Below are 15091 nucleotides of genomic sequence, written 5' to 3'. Positions count from 1 at the left end.
TCCTTCTCTGGAGGTATTGCAGACCTATCTTAACACTTTGTTGTGCAACCTACTGTAAGGAACCTGCCTTAGCAGGGAGTTGGACTAGGTGATATGCAGAGGTCTCTTCCAGTTCCTACAATTCTGTGATTATGTAATGTCAGGTAGTATCACAGAGGCAAATGAATTGAAAGAGGCTGGAATCAAGACATCAGCAGAGAAGTGTTTTGAGTAAGCACCTCTTGTCCAAGTGAAACACTTCTGGCTCAGAAAGATTCATTGCTGCAGTTTGGAAACAATGCCAGCGTTGATGTCTGAGACACAAAAGGCAGTGGAAGAGATCTCAGAGAGCTTTGAAAGATTTGTACAGCTGAGTCTCAAGGATACAAAGGTGTCATTGTTAAAGGCAGAGATGAATGGTATAAATATAGGTACAACATAAAAATAAGAATTTGGCAGCAAGAAGAGAACATAGGTTTTAGCTAGTACATTAAGACAAAGGATGAAAGGGAGCTGGAACTGTGACATGAGGCAACCAGAGATACGTAAGTGATCAGATACCTTAAATGGGGACACTGTCTGCATCGTCTCATGACTTATCCCTGAAGAAGTGACAAACATATAAAGGCTATTTAATGATTGAAGGACAGGGTTTTAAGTTCTCCCATGAAAATGAGACAATGAAAATACTGAAGATTACAGCATATATCAAAAACCTTTTAAGAAAAGGAGAGGCTGTGTCTTCAGCCAAATGCTAAGGAAAGTAAACAAAAGCAAGCAGTCAATATCAAGTCTAAGTAAAGGTTTTGAAGAATAAAAGCAGGGCAAGGGAACGCAAAAGGCAAAAATCAACTGACAGCAGAAGTAATGTGAGAAATAAAAGGTAATGATACGAAGTATGAAATGCAGACATTAAAAGACTGTCAGTCATTGTTAAGGAGTGCAAGATCTGGGAACATATCAAGGTTTTTTTGCTCTTTTCTGGCTCTCATACTGCACTTTCTGAGTCAAAGATTTCAGGCTAAGATCAGGCTGGAGTGTCTTCTTCAGGCTTGGCTTCTTTTTTTTTTTTTTCTTTGAATAAAGAAATTGAGAAGTTGTTTCCAGTTTAATCAATGGCAAAACTTTCTGATGACTTCAAGCACCAAAACTGAACTCAAAACAGAGATTGCTGCAGTTTCACACCACCCTGTTCCATCTGAAGAAGTATCTCACCTCTTTTGAAAACTCTGCGTATTTCCCTGGTGCTCAGATGTGTAGATGCATGTAGTCGTGACAAGTCAGATTTGAAAATTATTTTCTGTAGCTTGATTATTTTGAAAGTAAGTGCGAAGTGTTTTAGTGGTGATCTGATGGCAGGAAGTTACCCAGGAAATGAGACACACCTCAGAAAGAAAGAAGTATGAGTAAAAAAGCTAACAATTTTATACTTCCGTTACTGTCTATAAATTCACGGGATGTTTGTTTGGTCTTTTTGATCAATGCCACTCACATCTTCCACCAGGACTTGTAAGCCAGCATCCTTATAATGGTCACTGAGTTCTGAAAACCAGCATCTCAACAGCAGCTAGATTTATAAGTTTGGTGGGGGTAAAATAACAGCACGTTAGTATTTCTGGAGGAAAGAAGACCCTTATTGCTCAGTATCCAGAAGTTACTCCTCAGTTTGCCAGCCTTCACTACGCATCAAGCAAACGCTCAATTTGCCAAATGACACCAATCTCCCCTATCGTGGCCTAACCCCAGGCAATCAGGTTGAAGACTGAACTGTTGTGACTGAACTTGGCCACATTTGATTTCTATATCTGACAAAAGGCAAAGTGTCCAAATTCATTTTGATAAATAATTTCCAAGTGCTTTGCAAGGCAGAAGAAATCTCTTCCAAAACAAGTTTCTTAGAGACTTAAAGAAGAATGACAGGAGACAAAAGGTGTTTACTTTATCAGAGAAGTCACATTGCTAAATGCTAACCACAGTTAACCACAGACTTTAGACACAGAAACTGCATGCACACAGATCTGGAGAATGTCACAATCTGCTATTGCTAAGAAGCCTCTTAGCTTAGAAGAAGTCTGCTTTTGCAGATGCCTGAAACATCAGCAGTTTCAGAGCAGTTTCATAATTAGAACTAATTAAAAAAGCAGCTCTGGGTACAGGATCTTTAATACAGATATCCATACATAGCAGCTGTTCTAAGTGCAGACGAGAACTTGAAGGGTTTTTACATACTGTAACAGCAGGAAACAGTTCTTTGGAACTGAGTATGTAGGAGGAGAAAGCAACGTTACTGTGGACTTTCATTGCCTGTGTTCTCTGAACAACATGAAATTTGTCTGGAATTTAGGCACCATCTATTAGCACATAACTTCCTTTTCCCCTTGTGCCAATTCTTTATTGTTCTGCTCCCGTAACAAATGCCAAATTCAAACTGTGAAAGCACAGAAGGTGGAAAACCATGAACACAAGATGTGAAAGGAGTGAAAGCAAGTGATGTTCCCGCTGGAGCATCAGAGCTTACAAATTTCATGACTATTTAAGCCCAAATTCTAGCTCTGTTCCTCCAAATTCTAACAGGAACAGCTGATGTAAAAGAGCCACACTGGACCACATTAATGCAAATGTGGCCCAGCAACCTGTCTCAGAAGTGGCCAGAAGCAGTAGGAAGAGAATATATTTGCCCTTTTCTTACAGGAAGAGGTTACCCTTCACATGCCTACCCAGCTTCTGTTACGGCTCTGAAAAAGGTATAGCTTCAATGTCTCATTTTCCTGTGTCAATGTCCAATTCTGTAATGATGTCTTTGTCAGCCAAACTGGCTTGAGATGTTATCTGTTCTCCCCCCAGCCACTCATTCCTCATACTGTGTCACAGCCACTGCTGCTGTGGTGCTGACGTGGATGTTTCACAAACCATATTGTAAAGTGGATCGCTGGGGTCTAAAAAGAAGGTTAAGAAAGAAAGATTGGCTCACTGATCTAGTTTATAGGCCCACAGAGAGACAGATGCAGCAGCACAACCAGAGGGATTAAACTGTGGGACTGCGACAATAATCTTTCAAGCTGATTTTGCTGACAGAAAAAATAGGAGGGAGGCATACTCCAAGGTTGGGGAGGAGGGGAAGAGCTGTGCCTACCATTTGAAACAGTTATTCTACCTTCCACATCTCCCCAGTCATCCACCCACACAGTCTTGTGTGAACGACCTGCTGAATTCCTGTCCCTTCATTGTGGTTCTTGCTTCAGATTCAGTGAAAGAGAAATGTGTTCTTACTTTGTTAACATACTACCGACAAGACCTGCAGCTGGAAGACGGAATGTTTGCGTGCAGCATCTCTGCTGGGGTATAGATCAGAGGCATAAATCTCTACCCATCAGTTAGGTAGCACAGTAAGTAAATTTACTTTGCACCAGAGACCCTCCTTTCAATACAACAGAGCCGATGCTGCGTTGTAGAAGGGATCTATTTAGGAAAGCAGATTGTCACAACTGTGCTTAAAGTCACAGGAAGTGTCCTCTAAAACATCTAAATGAAAACTTCTCTTTTAGGTAGAGAAAAGCTCCCCTTGGAGCTTGTGAGTTCCTCCAAACCCTGGGATGGAATTGCAACTCCATTATGCAAGGTTGCAGGCACCGCATTCCTGATCTGACATACCAAGAACAATGGCCCAGAGCTCTTTACCTCCAAGGAATTCAAATATAATTATCACTGCCATGTAAGTGCAAGTACTGTGCTAAGCAGAATACATTTTTAGTTCAGTATACCCCCTTCCTAACCTTCTTTCCTCTAGCCCTGTTCTCCTGCTGCTAGTTATTTTTCATCTAGCTTTAAAAGCCAGAAAAGAAATTATACAAAAGGAATTAAGTAGCAGAAATGCGAGCCATGCAGCAAAAATGTCTGCCCCCCAACTAACACGTGAGATCAGAGTTGTCTGCCTTGAGCCTAATGCAGCTTGTCCAAAATGCCAGCAGAACACATTCTGTTACCTTAAATAAACATGCCATCTCCTTGCCACAGAAAACAAAGATCATTTTCACACAAACTGTTGTGATTTAGCTCCTTCAGTGATAATTCAACCAGTACCGGGCATGACATTTTGGACTTGCCTGCCCTGGCTTCACAGCTCTGGCTTTCACAATTGCTACCGGTCCTTCATTAGCATCTCAAATTCCTCCTTGTCCTTCTCCCTTTCTTAGAGGAGGTAAGAAATGCTTCAGATTCCTGAATTCAGAAGGGCTTGGGGGCATTCTTTACTCAATAGAGGATAAGCTGAAAGGGGAATAAACATCCGTGTGGCCTTGCAGCTGTCATGCTTGTGACACACAGGTTGCAAACATACTGGCCAGGCTTGGATCAGATATTGATAAGAAGAAAATACTTGGAATGAATTGCCAAAGCCATCTAAATGTTGCTTTCCTGGTTAGGTAGGGCCATGGAGAGCCATACATAGCCTCTGCCTCTCTTTTCCTTCATTGGTCTCAGGCTGGGCCTAGTTTTCACAGAAACAAGAACAGAGTAGCAGGAGAAAAGGACCAAGTTCAGAGAACCTGCAAAGGTGAATGGTGATTAGCTACTGCACAATGCTTACATTGTTTAAACTGCATTTCCGCATCACTCACCTCTAACACACCTCTATACAAAGGGCATCTAACTGGATGTTCACTTCCCTTGCCCCCCCCCCAGGCATCTTCTTCCTCCAAAGGGAACTGAGTCTCCCTTTTTTCATCCCTGCAGGACATGGGAACAGCCCCACTTTCAGCCTGCTGCCTTTCCAGAGGTTACAGTGTGTGTGCTAATAGTGCCTTGAAGCTTACCTCATGTTTGCTGTTTGGTTTTGGGTTCAGCCTGCAAGAGTAATCGAGGCCAAATATTTGCTCAAATGAAGTGACTCTGTGGTTCTCATCCAGTGAGCTGGCTGAGGACAAAGTGAAACTAGCTTGAAATATTCAAGTATACCCAAGAGATGCTTGAAACAAGGGATTTTTCCAGAGCTGTAGAAAATCATCCAGATGCCCGTTACAGCTTTGTTGTGGGAACTGTAGGGGAACTAACTAGTTTATAGCCTACCACAACTAAAGACACTGCTCTTGTCTGCCAGAAACCAAAGTCGGTCCGGTGAGAGCCAAGCTTTGGGCCCATTCTGTTGGGCTATGGCTCTGCAGCCAGAAAGATTTGATGTGCAGTCACACCAGCATTCACCCTCTTCTGCGAGCCTGGAGTCACATTTTTCTGATAAGAGGAGGCGACATCCTTTGTGCATGCAAGTCAGCAGCAGGTCTTATAAACACACCCACAGATTCTCAGTGTAACATATTGTGAGCTCTGTGTGGCTGAAGCCAGTGCGTGCTTTGCTCAACAACCCCCCTTTCTGTTCTGCCAAGATTCCCTCCCACATTTGGGACTTTTTTCTTCCCTGCTCCCTTGAGAGCCTCCTTCATTCTCCCAGATCCCTTCGGCCTCCCACTACCAGCATGCACTGTTTGGTACAGCCTTTGGGAACATATGGGGCAGCACAGGAAGCACAGGAAGTTTGTTTCAGCCCCCTGGAACAGAAGACCTGAAGAACTGACAGTACCAGGAGGGAAGGCAGAAAATGAGCCCTGGGGAATTACTAAGGCATTATCTTTGCAGGATGTGAGAAAATACCACCAGATAGATGAGGTATAAGCAAAATGGGAAACCACATTTTAGCCAAGATGCAGGCAAAAGCCCCACTTAGCGCAGCCACCTTTTTCCACATTTGTGAGAGCATTGTTTCCTGGGATTATTCTGCAACAAAGAAAGCAACTCACGGGGCACCCTGTGTGTTTGTATAATGAATTCCTGTCAAAAATCAATACGTCACTGAGGAGCAGCAGGCTGCTGGACTGCCCAACCTCCGGTTAGCACCCATCCTGCAGCATTTCTGTTATCAAGAGGTAGGAAAGCATTAGAAGAACCAAACCCACTGATCAGAGATGTTTTCAGGGGCTCTTTGTGAAATCCTTCTGTTTGAGCAGCTACTTGCGTTAGGCTGGGAGGGAAGCAGTCCTGTATGCCCCACTGCCTTCTGGGCAGGGATGTAGAAGGAAGTTGGTGGGAGAGTACCCAGACTTTGAGATAGAGTTCCACACATGACACAGATCTAAAACACTAAATGAGATGATAGCTCTACTCTCTTCTACCTATTGGGTGAAAACATGTAGTAAACAAGCATGCTAAGAAGTCCTGTCCTCTCCCTCTTTGCATTTCACACATGTAGCAGAAGCACCCTGTTCATTACAGGGGAGTTGGACTAGATGGCCCATAAAGGTCCCTTCCATTCTATGATTCTCTGGTCCTAGCTGCTCTGCCATTGCCCCAACAACAGCTGCACTGAACTTCAAGCACTCACCTATATACACATTTGCAGCTAATTGTGAGACATAGGAGGACTATTAATTCTTTGACTCTTTACAGAAGAATGTACATATTTAAAAGCTTTCTGAATTTCCATAAGCCACCCCTTAGATGTGGGATAGCAAAACACAAAAAGATAAAAACTAGGTGCTCATTCGATGATTCAGCTTTCCTGCAAAGTTTCTTCCAACAGCCATCAGAACCCTTAAAATAATCATCCCGACCCCTTTTCCCTGTGGTTTAGAAACACATCAGTGATGGGAATCAGAAAGATAAGGGTTTTGTTCTTTCTTGGAATCCATGAGAAGGAGTATTGCATTACATGGAGAGAAAAATGCATGCAGGAAGAGGAGGTATGTGTATTATTATTTTTTTAACTTAAGGAATGCTAAGTCAGGTTTGGCTTTGCTAGGGGACATACCAGCTGTCTCCCAGCTCTTTTTGTTATGATCTCTCTTGTACCTTAATTGGAATAGCAGGGTGTGGAGCCTTCAACAAAGGCTCCCCTTTGTGGTGTGTTAATTAGGCACAGGAGTCAACTGAACCCCTCGGTTATAAACAATTACCTTTCCCCAGGCTCACTTTCATTTCCATGCTACCACGTTTTTACTAATTTTCTATTCGTTTTCCAGAGTGGACAAAACTAATTTCTAAAATTAGTCTTCTAATTAAGAAGGAGGAAAAAAAAATCCCAAGCAGGAAAATATGTAAAGCAGGAGAGGGAAAAAATATATAATTAGATGCATATAACGATGCCTTATTTTTGCTTCTTAGGATACAAGAGCCCAAGGTCTCTTCAGATCACTGTAATGTCTTCTTTAAAACTGGAAACCTGGATTGTACTCTCCTGGAGGTGACTCTGGGTGGAAATTCCTGGGGCAGGGAAGAACCAGATCTGGACTCCCGTGTCTTGAAGCGGGTGCTACCTCAGCAGTAGTTCCATTTACAAAGCCAGGTTTGCATAAAGCAGATGCTTGCCCCCCTGCACACCTCTCTGTGCCCTGGCTGGCTGATCCTGCACACACAGCACTGTGAAGGGAGAGGCCTCTGTCCCTTCATCAGTGAGCCAAACCTGGCATCACCCTGATAACCATAACCTCACCTCTTAGCACTGCACTGCCCCACAGCCACCGTGGCACCAGCACCCCTCCTCTTCCTCCTCCAAGGCAAACAGGAAAACTGAGGGGCTGGGGTCTGTCTGTCTCTGAGCTGGAAGAGGCAATCCCAGGGTTGGGAAACTGGGGTAAGGACAACTGAAGTCAGAACACTAAACATTAAATGCCCTATGAGGGCACAAAACTTTGTGCTGCTGCTCTCTAATCTCTGTTTCCTGTTAGGTTCCTGGAGCAAGGTGGAGTGAGATACTTTAACCCAGCTATGATTCAGTATCCATGTGAACAGCATCACGCTTCCTTTGCCACCTGTCCTGCACCCTGTGCACCCACTAGCACAGATGAGGTGCTCCACTCATTCTCCCCAGAGGCTGTCTTTGTGCCCAAGGATCTGCCTGGAGGGCAGTAGTGAAATGGAACTGGGGAAAGTGTAGCTCAGACCTATAGAACCCCAGCTGCACAGTGGGCAGTGCAACAAGGATCTTGTAGATCTATGTCTCCTGGCCTGGACAGGGCTGTGTGGGGACAACTCATCATTCCCAATGGCAGCCTCCCAAGTACAGTGGTTCTTTTTGGGAACATCCCTCCCCGCCTCTTCTCTCTGAAGGAGACATCTCCTGAAAACATTCCCCCCTTTATCGCATCACATCACGTTACAGTCCTCCTTACTTACTGCAGTACTGCAGTAGTGCAGGTTGCTTCTCAAGCCAACATCAGCCCTTGGTCCTTTCCCTAGAGAGCTTTCATGCCCAAATGAACCACGTGAGCTCCATGAGGTGGCAATGAGAAGTAAAGAAAGGCAGAGATTGGCCCCAGTGCCCATAGCATGAACCAGATGGGATGTGCGACAGGATCTGCTCTGACTGGGCAGGCTGGGGAAGCAAGGATCTCACGGCAGCATGCAGCCACTTCACATACGATGGAAAATGTTTCAACTGCTGGAGCTGAGGCCCACAGGAAAATTTTGGGAAGTGTGTGCTGGGTCTAAGACAGGAACCAAGAGAGTCAGTGTTTAAAATATGCACTGACAATGAATTGCTTCATTACTTAGAGAAAAGTTGAGAAGGGAGAAAGGAGTAAAACTCAGCTACATTAGGAAACAGGCAAGCTATTGTCTGATGGGTACACCAGGTTGTTGACTGCTGGCGTAGGGCTTTGCTGCTGTTCAAACCCATGGTGTTTTTCTCATCATGGCAAGCTTCTCCTTCCATGAGACAGCAGGATCTCCTCTGTTTTTGGGTATTCCCTGCTGGAATGCACTACTCTCAGAAAGGGCACTATGTATGCCCTCAGAAGATAATTTTTCCACAGAGAAGTGATGGAGGTTGTTGTCAGTGTGGAGGCTCATGTTATAAGCAGGAGATACAGGACACTGACAGCCATGTATCCCCATGCTGCAGAGGACCTCACATGGAAGGCAGTGCAGGATTAGGGCCTATAGCTCAGCACCCAACCTGCCCACATGAATTCTCTCTATGGGATGGAGACCCAAAAGCAGCCAGCAGCAATGTGAACAGTGCTGCGTACCACCTTTGCAAGCGTGTTGTTGTGCCATTTCTTTTCTCCCCTGAAAATAAATGCTCAGTTGAAGGGGGAAACTGCTACCCTTCAAAGCACGGAAACTTTTGGCTCACGAGCAACTGAAAAAAGGGAGGAAAAGAACAGTGCAAGAAGCTGTGAGCCTCCTCCCACAGCACTTTGTGAAGCGAATGAAGAAATCTCAGAACAGAGGCTTTGTCAGCGTGGAGCTCTCTGGGGTGAGCTTCCAAGCTTCTGCAGAGCAGGGCAGGTAACACTCACACAGCTTTTTATGGCATTTATTTTTCAATATCTATTTCCTCAGCAACAACCACATCCTTATAAGGGCAGGAGCACAGCACTGGAGGCTGTGTGGAGGTGGGGCCTCCCGGGGTTGGAGGCCGGCCGGCCCTGACCTCCTTCCTGGGAAAAACCCTGGGAACCCTCCTGCAGCCCAGCTGCTGGAACGGCCAAAACTGCGCTCCCCTCCCTTCTGCCCCGCTCCTCCCTGCAGAGCTGCAGTGAATCGGCTGCTTTCTGCATCTTGAGACTCTGTGGGGATCTGGGAGCGATGGGTTGCGCAGTCCCCCGCATCCAACATGGGAAACCTATTCCCATCTGGTTGTGATAGCACTGAGAATCGGAAGAAAAAAAGGAAGGGAAAGCAAACAGCCTCCACCCCACGTGGCCGATCAGGCGCTGGCGAGTGTGTGAAAAGCTGCAGCTGGCAAACAGTACTCAAAGTGCTGCCTCCCTTGCCAGCTTTGGGATCCCCCAGCAATGCCATACGCGTCGGCGTTGGGTTGGTACAGCCCAGCCCGACCCATCTGCATGCTGGTTGCAAACAAGACTAAACATAAACACATTGAGCATGTCACTGTCATCAGATAAGGTCGCTATGCACATAGCATTCCTAACACGAGTTCATTAGACTGAGGACACGGAAAGTCAAGGCAGTAGATCATGTACATGAGGTGGCTGGACTGGGGCAGGGGCACAGTGCGGTCTGCAGCTCTGGTGCTGAGCTTGGTGCCAACCTGCAGGACATCACTCTGGTTTCTCTCAGTGGGCAAAGAAAAGAGAGGTGTCATGGCATCTACCTCCTAAAAATGATACTGTGTTTTGGGAAAGAGCAGGAGATGAGCCACCTCTCTCTTAAGCATGCCACCACAGTCACTCCTTGGCTGTATGGGGGCTGCATCAGGCTCAAGAGAAGTTGAGCAGTCCTTCCTTTGGGATAAGTGACTCGGGTTAGGTCAAGCTCCAAGTGAACATCCTGTTCCTTCTCAGCCTCAGAAGGACAGGGCTGTGGTTTGAAAACTGCACAAAGCCAACCCAAGCCTGGGCAGCCCCCAGAGGAAGAAGTCCTCTTCCCTCCTCCTCCCCTCCCTCCTTGACCTTCGCACTCCCACTGCCAGCCGCGGATCTCACAGCTCCATTCAGCTGGAAAGTGGCCCGAATTGAGAGGAAGAGCTGTGTCTCCAGCTCAACCATTTCCTTGGTTCGGTCAAGTGCCCGGGTGCCAGAGAGGCGTTGGACATGCACGGTCACGGGAAGGATTTTTCAGTGACAAACCAGACAAGGACTGAGGGAATCACAAACCTGGGAGACCAAGAAGCTTCCGTTACAGTGAGACCACAAATTAATTTAATTAATTTTAGCCTGTGTACCCCGTGATGTCTGAGCACCATCTTTTTCTCCCAGCGGCTCTGCCTCAGCAGTTGCAGGTCCTCCCCCCCATTGTTACTGGAGATATTTACCAGGTGGATCTGGTCAGGTAGCTTCTCCATTACTCACCTCTCAGCTATTGCTGTGCTCCAGTGGCTCGAGCAGAGGGAGGCGGGGTGTACTGGGCAGCAGCCCGGGCTGGAAGACAACCGAGATCATGTTCTGCTTTGGTGATGCTGCCTGAGGGCAATGCATCACTCCTCTGAGGTCATATCTGTGAGGCACGGCCTTTAGAGCAAAGTGAAAAGAATACCCACTTGTGGGCCAGAAGTGGTCTGAAAGGAGGTAAGTGGGAAGGGAGATCTCAAAGCTTTTACTCGCTGGCGTGGGGACAACGGTAGAGAAAATGACATAGCGCTGCAAATCAGTCACGCCTTCTGTGGTATCAGGAGCATGTTGTGATGAATAATCCCTCAGCAGTCTTCATGAGAGATGGGAAGTAGGACAGGCTGAGACGGGTTGTGGGCTGTGGACTGAGGAAAGTCCACAGGATGTGAGATTCGAGGCTGCCCAAGAGCCACAGCCAGGCAGGAAGCAGGAACAGGGCACCCTGACTGCTTCCAGGGGTGAAAACCCCAGGGAGTCTCTTCACCATCCAGAGAGAGGGCCTGGGGCACTTTGGTACAAGCCATGTTTTTCAAATGGTTTGTAGATATGCATGGCAGGCTGCGGCCCAAAGAGAAATCTGAGTGTGCTGGGCCTCAGCATAGGTGAAGCACTCAGAGCAGGACAAAGTTTGTTCCCCAGCTATAGAAGGTTATTGCAGAAATGCAATAAAACAGGTTTTTACTGTAAGCACAGGATGAGAATTACCAATTGTTGGTGTCAGCTGGCTTGCTTATTCTGAAACAACCCGTGGTCTGCCTTAGATACCATGAGCAAAAAGAGGTTGGGATTAGGCTTGAAAAGCAGAGCTTGTTCCAAGAATCAGCACCTCCTACTGCACCCTTTAATCAACCCCAAAGAAAGGTGGGGAGGTAAAATTCAGGCTCAGCTCAGCCTCCTCCAGCAGTTCCACCTCTGGACCTACAGAGCCCAGCAAGAATGGGATGGGACTCATGTCTAGTAGGAGATTGACCCTGAGCAACCATTGCTGCTGGATATTGTTTAAGGTTGGAAGGGACCTTAAAGATCATGGAGCCTCACCCCATGCCATGAGCAGGGCTGCCCCCCACCAGCTCAGGCTGCTCAATGCCCCATCCAACCTGGTCTTGAGCACCTCCAGGTATGGGACACCACAGCTCTCTGGGCAGCTGTGCCAGTGCGTCACCGCCCTCATTATGAGGACCTTTTCTTATAGCTAACCTAAACCCTACCCTTTAGTTTAAAGCAATTACCCCTCGTCCTATCACTCCGCTCCACGATACAGAGCTCCTCCCCACCTTTCCGGAGGTCCCATTAGATACCGGAAGGCTGCTATAAGGTCTCCCCAGAGCCCTCTCTTTTGAGAGGATCCAGCACATATGTACAGCCACCATAAGCCATGGGACTTTGCTCTCTGCCCATCCCTTCCAGCTCTGCCACCTGGCACATCTTACCAGGCTTATCTGGTTGCACGCCCTCCTCCCTCCCCAGCTGTACCCCATGGGCCAGATTTTCCTGCTTCACCCCAAAGACTTATTTTTGTTATTTTAAAACAAACAGTTGCGTCTGTTTTGATTTCCAGCAGGAGGTTAGAGGGAGGTCAGAACAGACATCTGGTTTGGAGATAACATTCCCATCTAATTAGCAAGCCCTGAATAACGAGGGCCTTCCTGTCCTCCCCCCCCAGTCCTGACCAGGAGAGGGCAATGCAATGGGGCCAGGGCAGAGCAGGAGCACTTGGCCAGGAGGAACGGCCCCCGAAGGATGATCTCTCATTTCCACAGGCATCCTCCATCTCCACGCAGGCACCAATGGCAGGACCCCAAGTGTGTTTCCAAGTGTCATCACAAACTGGGAACTGAACTTGAGCTGCAGACTGTGGAGGGGGGAAGGGGAAGCCCAGAGAGGTACAGAGGGCAGGGGGAAGTTGGGCGTCCTTGCTGATGAGTGCTGGAGTGCTGGGCAGCCGAAGGCTCAGCCCCTTGAGAACGAGGCCAGTGAGGGAGGAAGAAGAACTTGAAGGTTTTGGCTTGCAGCTTCCTGCCGAAAGCTGGCACAGCCCTGAGATCGTGGGCTCCGAACAATGAGGCCTCCTGTCACAGCAGCTGCTACAGCCATCACCTGGGGAGCTTCCTGCCACGGGCCGGGGGCAGGATGAGGGGTAGCTCCCAAACGCTTTCCTGCAAACTGCCACAGCCTGATTTACGCTTGGCTTCATCCCTGCCACCCCCTCCCCAGCACCAGGTGTCCCACGCTCAGAGAAGAGGATGTGGCTGCTCAGGCTTCTCCAGGCAGAAGGCACTTTCTTCATCACTTCTGGGTCACCCTGCAGACAGCAATTCTCCTGCAGGCACCACTGGTGCATTCTCTGTACCCACACCGCTCGAGCTTCAGCACCCCAAAGCACTTTGCAGGTGCTCTCTGGCTGACACACGCTGTAGATGCACCGCTTGCAGCCACTGAAGGGCTGGCACGGTGCTGCCGCCAGCTTCTTTTCAGGCCATCGTGCCTTTCCAAAGCATTCATCTGCTGGTGTGAGGCCGCCTCACGGGTGAGTATTTTTAGAAAGTTGGAGCTAAGACCATGCAGTCACTCCTGAGCTATGCCAGGATGAAAAGAAAACAACTGCTGCTGCCTGAACAATGCAAGTATGGAACAAAAAGCCACTGCAAATGGGATTTTTCAGCATCACTCAAAAGTGGCCTAGCTTTGAAAGATGAAACTTGTAGTAAAAAAATAAAAAATATAGAGGCTCCCAGTGAACAGAGAGGGCTTTGACAATTTACTTAAAAAGCCAGATTAAAGCAAAATGGTGTTATATAAATACTGGCAGGCGTGCTGCAGCCTGCACACAGCACAGCCCTGCGTTTGCCCTGCAGCTGTTGTGCTGGCCAGGCTGCAGTGCAGTGCTCAGATGCACCTCTGCCCCGAGGCACAGCTTTGTGCTGGGTCCTTGTGCAGGACTGGTCATGGACGTGCACCTGGGTGGGCTGCAGAGGCAGGGTGAGGAGACGGGGCTATGAGCTGCTCTGGAACTTGCATCTTTTGTATCGTACCTTATCTTTTTGCTTAGGATATTGCAGCTGTCCGAGCTGCAACTTGTTGAACTTACAGGAAGCTAAAACCTACAGTACAACCTGGCGGCACTTCCACAGAATCATAAAAGTTGGAAAAGACTTCTAGGATCACCTGGTCCTACAGCCAGCCCATCCCATCCCCACCATGCCTACTAATCATGTCCCTCAGTGCCACATTCACATGGTTTTGTAGGGACAGTGACTCCACTACCTCCTTAGGCAGCCTGCGTCACTGAAGCATCACTCTTTCAGAGCAGAAAACTTTACTAATATCCAACGTGAACCTTCCATAGTGCAATTTGAGACTGTTACTTCTCATCCTGTGCTTTGGAATAAACAGTCTCAGTGCCCCATACCTCTACCAACGCATCAGGGGATCTCAGCACTGTACACCTCTCCCCATCATGAGAGCTTAGCAGCAGACCGAAACACCTTGGGAAAGGAGCAGCTGCCTTTGGGCTCGCTGTAAGCCAGCAGTAAGGAGATGAAGAGCCCCTGCTTGCTGAAAATTGGGTGTCATTGACCAGAGCGAGGGTAGAAGCACTGCAGGTGAACCTGGAGGGGATTTTGGTGCTGGGCTCAAAGAGCACCCAGGGAGGGAGTGGCAGGGCCAGCTTAGCTCCAACAGGCAGCGATGGCTGCACACTCCTAAAATAGCAGCTGGGAACATGAGAAGCGGAACGCTGCTGTAATGCTTGGGTGGGAGAGAGTCAGTGTTTAACAGATCAGGGGAATTTTGGATGTGTTTAACTCCAAAAGGGAAGAACGACATCCTTGCCCTTGGCAGCCATGCAGTTTCTGAAGGATTGCTCACAGGGCACTGTCTATGTGGCTCTTCAGTATTTATCTCAAAGAAACAGTCGTGGCTTTCACATAACGCACCCTAGGGCATAGCCGAATGGGACACTGGCTCCACTTTTCCTCAGAAGGAAGTGATAAAATAGCTGATTTATACTGTCTCTTAAACACACAATGTAAAGTCACTATGTTTTTTCCTGTTCTGTGGGATGGCGAAGCATAAAAGTTGGCTATTGTTGGGTACGTGACGCTATTCCCCTACTCTTCCTGCACATGCAGAAAAATGAAGATGGTCTTTACTAGAAGCGTTCACGGGGCAGCAGGAGGTGCACCAAAAAGGCAGGGCAGATTAGAACAGGACACGAGCAAGCTTTGCTTCTGCGGTCTGCAGTACAAAAGCAAATGCCACTGCCTACTGCT

General features: G+C 47.5%; 1 long non-coding RNA gene across 1 annotated transcript; it reads left to right on the top strand.

The window, feature by feature from the left end:
• On the top strand, positions 1-8613 carry LOC109367484. Its single transcript, XR_002114662.2, has 3 exons — positions 1-3365; positions 3525-3691; positions 7129-8613. It is a non-coding gene; the product is annotated as an uncharacterized LOC109367484 (long non-coding RNA).
• The last annotated feature ends 6478 nt before the right edge of the window (positions 8614-15091 follow it).

This window comes from Meleagris gallopavo, chromosome 1 (genome assembly GCF_000146605.3).
Source record: "Meleagris gallopavo isolate NT-WF06-2002-E0010 breed Aviagen turkey brand Nicholas breeding stock chromosome 1, Turkey_5.1, whole genome shotgun sequence".
Classification (NCBI taxonomy): domain Eukaryota; kingdom Metazoa; phylum Chordata; class Aves; order Galliformes; family Phasianidae; genus Meleagris; species Meleagris gallopavo.
The sequence above is the reverse complement of the archived record's forward strand: the minus strand, read 5'-3'. Positions and strand labels throughout refer to the sequence as shown.